Source organism: Equus asinus, chromosome 22, assembly GCF_041296235.1.
Source record: "Equus asinus isolate D_3611 breed Donkey chromosome 22, EquAss-T2T_v2, whole genome shotgun sequence".
NCBI classification, from domain to species: domain Eukaryota; kingdom Metazoa; phylum Chordata; class Mammalia; order Perissodactyla; family Equidae; genus Equus; species Equus asinus.
Window position 1 is genome coordinate 61,068,172 of NC_091811.1, and position 8,624 is coordinate 61,076,795.

Below are 8,624 nucleotides of genomic sequence, written 5' to 3' on the forward strand. Positions count from 1 at the left end.
TTTATATTCTAGAAAACTTTTAGTTAATATGAGTCTTCTTTATGCGTGATAAAAAATAATCAAGTATGATTTTTAAGAATATAGAAAAATCGATCTTCCTAGTCTTGTCACTTACTCTTCTGGATGTTACTCATTTTCTTAAAGTGCCTCACAGCTTTGAGAAACAAAGCTTACCATCAGAGCATAACACCACTACATATCATCCTGTAGACTCGCTCGTGAAGTGACATCACTGATACATCATACCAAGTAGATTTCTTACCACAACAGTTCACAATACCAAAAAGCGTCAAAATTATTGAGAGAAGAATTGAAATTACAATCTTTTCTTTACTCATGTCACTTTTTTCATGTTTGAGAAATGCATTTAAAAGCTGAGAGGCCCAATTATCAGTAATTAATTATAATGCTTGTATAATCAAAATCATAAACTATATTTATAATTAAAAAGTGAATAATTTGCTGAACTCACATCATTTTTGGTAGTTCTGATTTCTCTTCTTTTCTATCAATTGGTTGTATGCTGTAGATTTTAACTCTTACAGGGTCCTACCGTCTGGTTTAATTTATCCCTGAGCTAACATCTGTGTCCATCTTCCTCTACTTTATATGCGGGATGCCCACCACAGCATGGCTTGGCAAGCAGTGCATAGGTCCACATCCGGGATCCAAACCAGTGAACCCTGGGCCGCCAAAGCAGAACGTGCAAACCTAACCGCTGTGCCACTGAGCCGGCCCCTATATGGGAATTGTTTTAGACCAAATTATTTCTCTCATCCCAGTTGCATGCTGCTTTACCTTCTCCCCCTCCTTTTTTTTCCTATAATTATTATTAAAAATTATTTTCCTTTCATTATTTTTCACAATGTCTGGGTCAGCTTCTTTAGCGTTTTTCATCTAATTATGGATGTTTTTGACAGAATTTTTGTTTCTTTCTTCGAGTTTGGTTAGACTTCCCCTATTTGCATGATCTCCATGTGTTTCAGTCTTCATATGTACTTGTTAACGAGGTGAGTAATGTTCAGGAATGTTTCAGTAAGCAATTATTCAGTGATCATAAGTTTGTTACCATTTCAACAAAACAAATTTTTCTTTCTTTGTTTTAAATCCAAATATGATGAAGTCAGCTAGAGAAGCTCTGAATGAAAATGCTGAGAGTCGGCATTCTGCTAGGGCCTGACTCGGTAGAAAGTACTGTTCAGATGCACCAAAGAATGGGTTCTTATCTCACATGAATTTTGGGCAGAAATGTTAAAACATATTCTTCTGACTAAGCCCTTCATCCTGGGCTTGTTGTTTCACTTCCACATGCATCTAAAAAATGGTGTTAGGTTAGACCCAGTCTACAAAGCTTGTTGGCTAGAGTACAAATTTCTGATATACTGTGTAGTGGACTTTATTTTTCTAGCACATACTTTCTATTTCTAACTAAAGTATGAATATTTCTGAATTTAGTGGGAGAGGACATGTGAACTAAATGCTTTTAATGCTTTTCTAAGCATTAAATGTAATTATATTTTGATTTGTATTGTATTCTCTTTTTGATATATTTATGTACCAAAAGATATATTTAATTAATTTGTTTCATCTTCTCAACCCTCTACATTAGGTTGATTAGATATCTACATTTTTACTGAATAAGACTAGATCAGGTTAAGGGCTTTGCCTAAAAATGTGTCTGTTCTTTGAGTAAATGCAGGGTTGGAAATGGAACCCAGGTCTTTTGACTCTTAACCCACTTTTTTCCCCATTGCACTACATAAGCCATCCTGTTTGTGACGGTGAACTTTATAGAGTGAAAACATGTTTTCCTGGAGACCTTTTTTCTAACCTTACTTCATAAATCCTTTATTTCCAAAATGAATGTGTTTCTCCTAACTGAATCATACTTTGCAAAATCACATTTGTAAATTTAATTTGAAGACTATTTGCTTATTCCCACAGCAAATAATTCTGAGTAAATTGGACATGATAACTAGTGAGACAAATGATTTTGCACAATCTATGTTGCTATAGCAATATTTAAGTCCTTAAAAAAATTCTCACCGATAATGTGTTTATAGAATCCATATGTCAATATTCTATTAATTCATTTTTTGGTTTATGTTCATAGTTTATTTTAGAAGCATCATTCACTTTCCTGGAAGTATGGTGCCAGAGTACAGAACACACAATCCAAGTTTGCTAAATTAAGTCATGTAAAGAAACTATTGCCGTTGTATAACCTTAGGGAGAAAACCTCGACAATATTTCTTGATCCAAGAGTCTAAGGATGAGTTAAAATTATTAGCATAAGATCTGCCTCAAAAAGTTCCTGCTTTTTAAATGGTCCTTTAAAATAGTTAACCCTAAAATCTTCAACAGGTGTCTGGCGACAGTAAAATTAGAGTTTCTTTTATCCTAGAGATCCCGTCTACCTCCATCCCCATCTTCTCTAGATAGATATTATTTCTAGATTTTTCCCTTTTGATTCCACTCCAGGAAAAAACATGACTTCTAAATAAAAGATTCGTGGTGAAGAGGAGAGTGCTTGCTATTAGGAATTTGCTCTGTAAAAGTGTAAAAAAAGTAATCTATACTCAGTATTCATTCATTTGGTTCATCAAGTATATTTACCGGAAGAACATACTTAATAAAAGTTTTGATAAACTGGTGTGTCACAATAAAATCTTGCATGAAGAGGGCCCTAAACGCATTTGCAGTCACTGAGGTGTTCAGTTAGATTCAGCCAAACACAGCCACATCCTAAGTTTGCAGTGCCATCGTGATGGGGGGCAAGCCTTAGTAGCTGCGGTGGGCCCCTTTGTGAGGATGATAAAAATGAGATCGCACGTTACTTAGACATGAGTCAGGTACAGAAATTCTGTGTTAAAGATGGAAAAGCGGGATCTCTCCAAATATTGCTAAAATTTATATTTGATTTGAAGCTTTTTACTTAAAAGCACTTCCCTCCAGATATTTTAAACTAGTGTGTTTGCTATTTCCTAGGATGAAGAATTCCCCATTTTTTAGGAATTTTTGAAAACATTGTATGTATTACTTGTATTCCTTCAATGAATATTTCTTTCTTATCCCATTATTACATTTGGGCAAATATTAAAAGTAAGATGGTTGGGGTAAAAGTTATGCATAATGACATGTTACTAAAAAAACGGATATAAGAATTCCTTAGCAGTAGCCACACCCACCTAGCTAACTTTTACGAGAATTCTTCAGGGACTGGATTTAGGGGTTAATCTGTAGAATTATTTTTTAAATATAAATTATATCTTAGGCTGTATTTTTATTTTTTTAAGTGAAAAAAATCAAAATGTGGTTGATTTGTTTGTTCCATAAGCGTCTTAAAGACCACTGAACAAATTATGACGCTGTCACATGGTCTATCAACTACCATTACTGTGATTGTGAAATAAAGAGAAAGGTTGCTTTGCTCGACCCCAGAGATGATGCAGTCAGTTGTTTTTACGTGACCTAAATCATGGCTGTACGTATTTCATTTTTCAAAAAATCAGTAAGGCATAAAATAATTAATGAAAATGCCTGTCAAAGTTTAAAGATATTGGAATCCTTCTTCTTTTCGCCTTCTTACAGGTGAATGTACTTAAAGTGATTGTGATTTCATCTTGGAATATGTATTTATTTATGTAATTTTTGTGTATATAGTAGGTCTGAACTTGACATATAAAACATGGAAAAGAATTAACCAAAAATGAAAGAACTGGCTTTTTCATACAAATACATATTTTGTTTTTAACTACACATAATGTAGATTTATTTAAATCAGGAATATATTGTCAATCATTTTAAAAGTATGTTCAGTTTAATATGTTTCTGCTTCTTCATTTTCAAGCAAACTTGTTTGACTACTGAGTCGTTTCCCATTAACTTCCGTTTATACTGTCTCTGTTGTTGTTTCTAAGTTTCACTACATAACTAATTTGAAATCAAATGTTGAATTCCTCTGTGGGAGTATGTGTTTTGCCTGCAGTTTTTAATATATTTTGAAATTCATCTCTTTCTTACTAGACTGTGAGCTCCTTGTGAACAAGGACATTTATCTTAGTTATAATAACAATTTTAATGTCTGGCAAAGTGCCAGGCACAGAATAACTCCTTTATTGAAATGAATTGATGGATCTAGATTATTAAATGAATACTACAGTATTCTATGAGGCAGGCTGAATGTATATTAGAAGAATTCTCTGGCTAATTTTCAAAGTAAGACTGAGTGTATATTAGAGGAATTCTCTGACTAATTTTCAACGAAAGATATAGAAAGCAAACACTTGTGGCATTTTCCTTATCTTAAAATTGATACTCTGTTTTGAAGATTTCATTTTTATTTTGTCAATGAACGTTCTATGCAAATACTGAAATATGCAGCAGCTAAACTTCATGGTACATATTAACTAGTTTTATTTTCTCTGCAAAATCAGAAATATTCTATATTAGGCTTTCTGGAAATAAATGTTGACAATCATTTTAGTGACCAAAGGTGCTACTTATTTTCCAATGTTACTTTGATCATAAGTGCTCCTGTATGCTGAGTTTTATTTTTTCTTTTTTTGAGGGGTCGGGGGAAGCAGTGCAAAAAATAGTTAGAATACCTTTTTTGTCTGAATTATGCAGTTTAGCACTGCATATCTTCCTTTGTACTCTATTGTTATTGTATTTTAAATATTATTTCTTAATGCTCACTGATTTTTATTGCAGGGCTATGCTGTTTCTCAGAAAGTATATGCATATATATTTATATAATATGTAAGAAAGAAAACCTGTATTGCTTATTAAATTAAAATGAAAATGAAAAATAAATATTCATGTTAAATTTTTGAAATGAAATTTGCATTGCTTTTTCTTAAGGACCTTTGAATGCTATGCTACACTTGGCTGATCAAAACATAATTTCCAACAACAGCTCAATGTTCAGGCACTTCTTTTTTCTGAATGCACATAACTGATTAATGTCAATGGAAGTCAGACACAGCCAAAATACAAGCCATTCTTAAGGGCTGAAATGAAGATCTGCTGTCTTTTGGGTTTTAATAAGGATACAGTTTAGTGGGTTTACACAGAGGGAACACAGACAGTTGAAAAAGAGAACATTACCTGCACCACGGATGTTCCCCTCAAACCCCTTCCCAGCCTACTCTCCCTCATTTAGCTTTTTTTTTTTTTAACAGACTTTGTTTTTTAGAGCAGTTTTAGGTTCACAGCAAAACTGAATAGAAGGTACAGAGATTTCTCATATACACTCTGTCCCACGCATGCTTAGCCTTCACTATTATCAACATCCTCCACAAGACTGGTACATTTGTTACAGTTGATGACCTACAGTGACACGTCATTATCACCCAAAGCCCGTAGTTTACATAAGATTCATGCTTGGTGGTGTACATCCTACAGATTTGGAGATGTATCCACCTATATAGTGTCATACAGACTAGTTTCACTACCCTAAAAATCCTCTCTGCCTCCCTCCCCTAATCCCTGGAAACCACTGATTTTTCACCATCTCCATAGTTTTGCTTTTTCCAGAATGTTATATATTTGGAATCATACAGTATGTAGTCTTTTTATTAAGGCTTCTTGCATTTGGTAATATGAACGTAGGGTTTCTCCATGTCTTTTCAAGGCTTGATGGCTCACTTTTTTTAGCAGTTGGTGATATTCCATTGCCTGGATGTACCATAGTTTGTTTATCCATTCACCTACTGAAGGACATCTTGGCTGCTTCCAAGTTTTAGCAATTAGGAAAAAACTGCTATAAACATCCACATGCAGGCTTTAATGTGGACTTAAGTTTTCAATTTCGTTGAGTAAATACCAAGGAGCATGATTACTGGATTGTACAGTAAGAGTATATTTTGTTCTGTAAGACACTGCCAAACCGTCTTCCAAAGTGGCTGTACCATTTGCATTCCCACCAGCAGTGAATGAGAGTTCCTGCTGCTCCACATCCTCATCAACATTTGGTGTTGTCAGTGTTTCAGATTTTGGCCATTCTATAGGTGCGTAGTGGTATCTTGCTTTAGTTTGCATTTCCTTGATATATGATGTGGAGCATCTTTTTATACGCTTATTTGCCATATGTATGTCTTCTTGGGTGACAGGCCTGTCAAGGTTTTTGGCCCATTATTTCATTGGGTTCTTGTTTTCTAACTGTTGGATTTTAAGAGTTCTTTGTATATTTTGAATAATAGTCCTTTATCACATAAGTCTTTTTCAAATATTTTCTCACAATCTGTGGTTTATCTTTTTATTCTCTTGACAATATCTTTTGCAAAGCAGAAATTTTTAATGTTAATGAAGTCCAGCTTGTCAGTTCTTTCTTTTATGGATCATACCTTTGGTGTTGTATCTAAAAAGTCATTGCCAAACACTAGGTCATCTAGATTTTCTCCTATGTTATCTTCTAGGAGTTTTATAGTTTTTCATTTTGCAGTCAGGTCTATGATCCATCTGAATTTATTTTTGCGGAAAGTGTAAGATCTATGTCTAGATTCATTTTCTTTTTTTTGCCTGTAGATGTCCAATTGTTACAGCATCATTTGTTGAAAATCCTCTCTTTTCTCTGTATTGCCTTTGCTCCTTTGTCAAAGATCATTTGACTATTTATGTGGGTCTATTTCTGGACCCTATTTCTGATCCACTGATCTAGTTGTCTATTCTATTGCCAATACCACACTGTTTTGATTACTTTAGCTTTATAGTAAGTCTCAAAGTTGTCTAAAGTAAGTCTAAAATTCTCCATCTTTGTTGTTCTCCTTCACGACTGTGTTGGCTCTTCTGGGACTTTTGCCTCTCCATATTAACTTTAGAATCAGTTTGTTAATATCCACAAAATAACTTGCTGGGATTTTGATTCGTATTGTTTTGAATCTATAGATCGAGTTAGGGAGAACTGACATCTTGACGATATTGAGTCTTCCCTACCGTCAACATGGAATGTCTCTCCATTAATTTAACCCTTTTTTTATGTTGTTCCACAGTTTTGTTGTTTTCCTCCTAGATCTTGTACATACCTTGTTAGATCTATACCAGTTTTATTTTTGTAATTACTAATTTTGTAAGTACTAATATAAATGTTTTTTTTTTTTAAATTTCAAATTCCACTTGTTCATTACTGGTATATAAGAAAGTGATTGACTTTTGAATATTTAACCTTACATCCTACATCCTTGCTGTAATTTCTTATTAGTTCCAGGAGTGTTTTTGTCAATTCCTTTCAGATTTTCTATATAGATGAACACATCTGTGAACAAAGACAGTTTTCTCTCTTCCTTCCCAGTCTGTATACTTTTTATTTCCTTTTTTATGTCTTATTGTATTAGCTAGGACTTCCACTACAATGTTGAAAGGCACAGTGAGAGGGGACATCTATTCCTTGTTCCTGCTTTTAGTTGGGAAAGCTTTGAGATTCTCACCATTAAGTGTGATGTTAATTGTACATTTTTGTAGGTATTTATCAAGTTAGAAAGTTCCCCTCTATTCCTAGATTATTGGGAGTTTTTATCACGAATGGGTATTGGATTTTGTCAGATGCTTTTTCAGCATCTATTGATATGATCATGTGATTTTTTCTGCTTTAGCCTATTGATGTGTTGGATTACATTAATTGATTTTCAAATATTGAACCAGCTCTGCATACCTGGGATAAATCCCGCTTTATCATGGTAATAATTCTTTCTATACATTGTAGGATTTAACTTAATATTTTGTTGAGGAGTTTTGCAATTATGTTCATGAGATATATTGGTCTGCAGTTTTCTTTTCTTACCATGTCTTTGTTTGGTTTTGGTATTAGGATAGCATTGGCCTTCTAGAATGATTTGGAAGTATTCTCACTTTTTTATCTTCTGGGAGATATTTTAGAAGATTGGTGTAATTTCTCCTTCAGTGTTTGGTGGAATTCGTGAGCGAGCCCATCTAGGCCTGGTGCTTTCTGTTTTGAATGTTATCAACTATTTATTCAATTTCTTTAACAGAAAAAGTCCTATTCAGATTGTTTTTTTCTTCTTGTGTGAGTTTTGGCAAATTCTATGTTTCAAAGAACTGGTCCATTTCATTTAGATTATCAAATGTTGGGGCATAGAGTTGTTCATAGTACTCCTTTATTATCCTTTTAATGTTCATGGGATCGCTATTGATGTTCACTCTTTCATTTCTGATACTAGTAATTTGTAGCCTCTCTCTTTTTTTTTTTTTTTTTTGTAGGTAGCTTGGCTACAGGCTTATGAATTTTATCAATCTTTTCAAAAAACTAGCTTTTGGTTTCATTGATTTTCTGTATTGATTTCCTGATTTCTGCTCTAACGTTGATGATTTCTTCTGCTTACTTTGGATTTAATTTGCTCTTCTTTTTCTGGTTTCCTAAGGTGGAAGCTTAAATGACTGCTTTTAGAGCTTTCTTGTTTTGTAATATATGCATTCAGTGATGTAAATTTCACTCTAGGAACTAACTGCTTTCACTGCATCCCACAAATTTTGATATTTTGTTTAAATTTTTATTTAATTCCAAGTACTTTTACACTTTTTTTGAAATTTTCTCTTTGACCTATGTGTTACTTAGAAATGTGGTGCTTAATCTCCAAGTATTTGAGGATTTTCCAGTTATCTTTCTG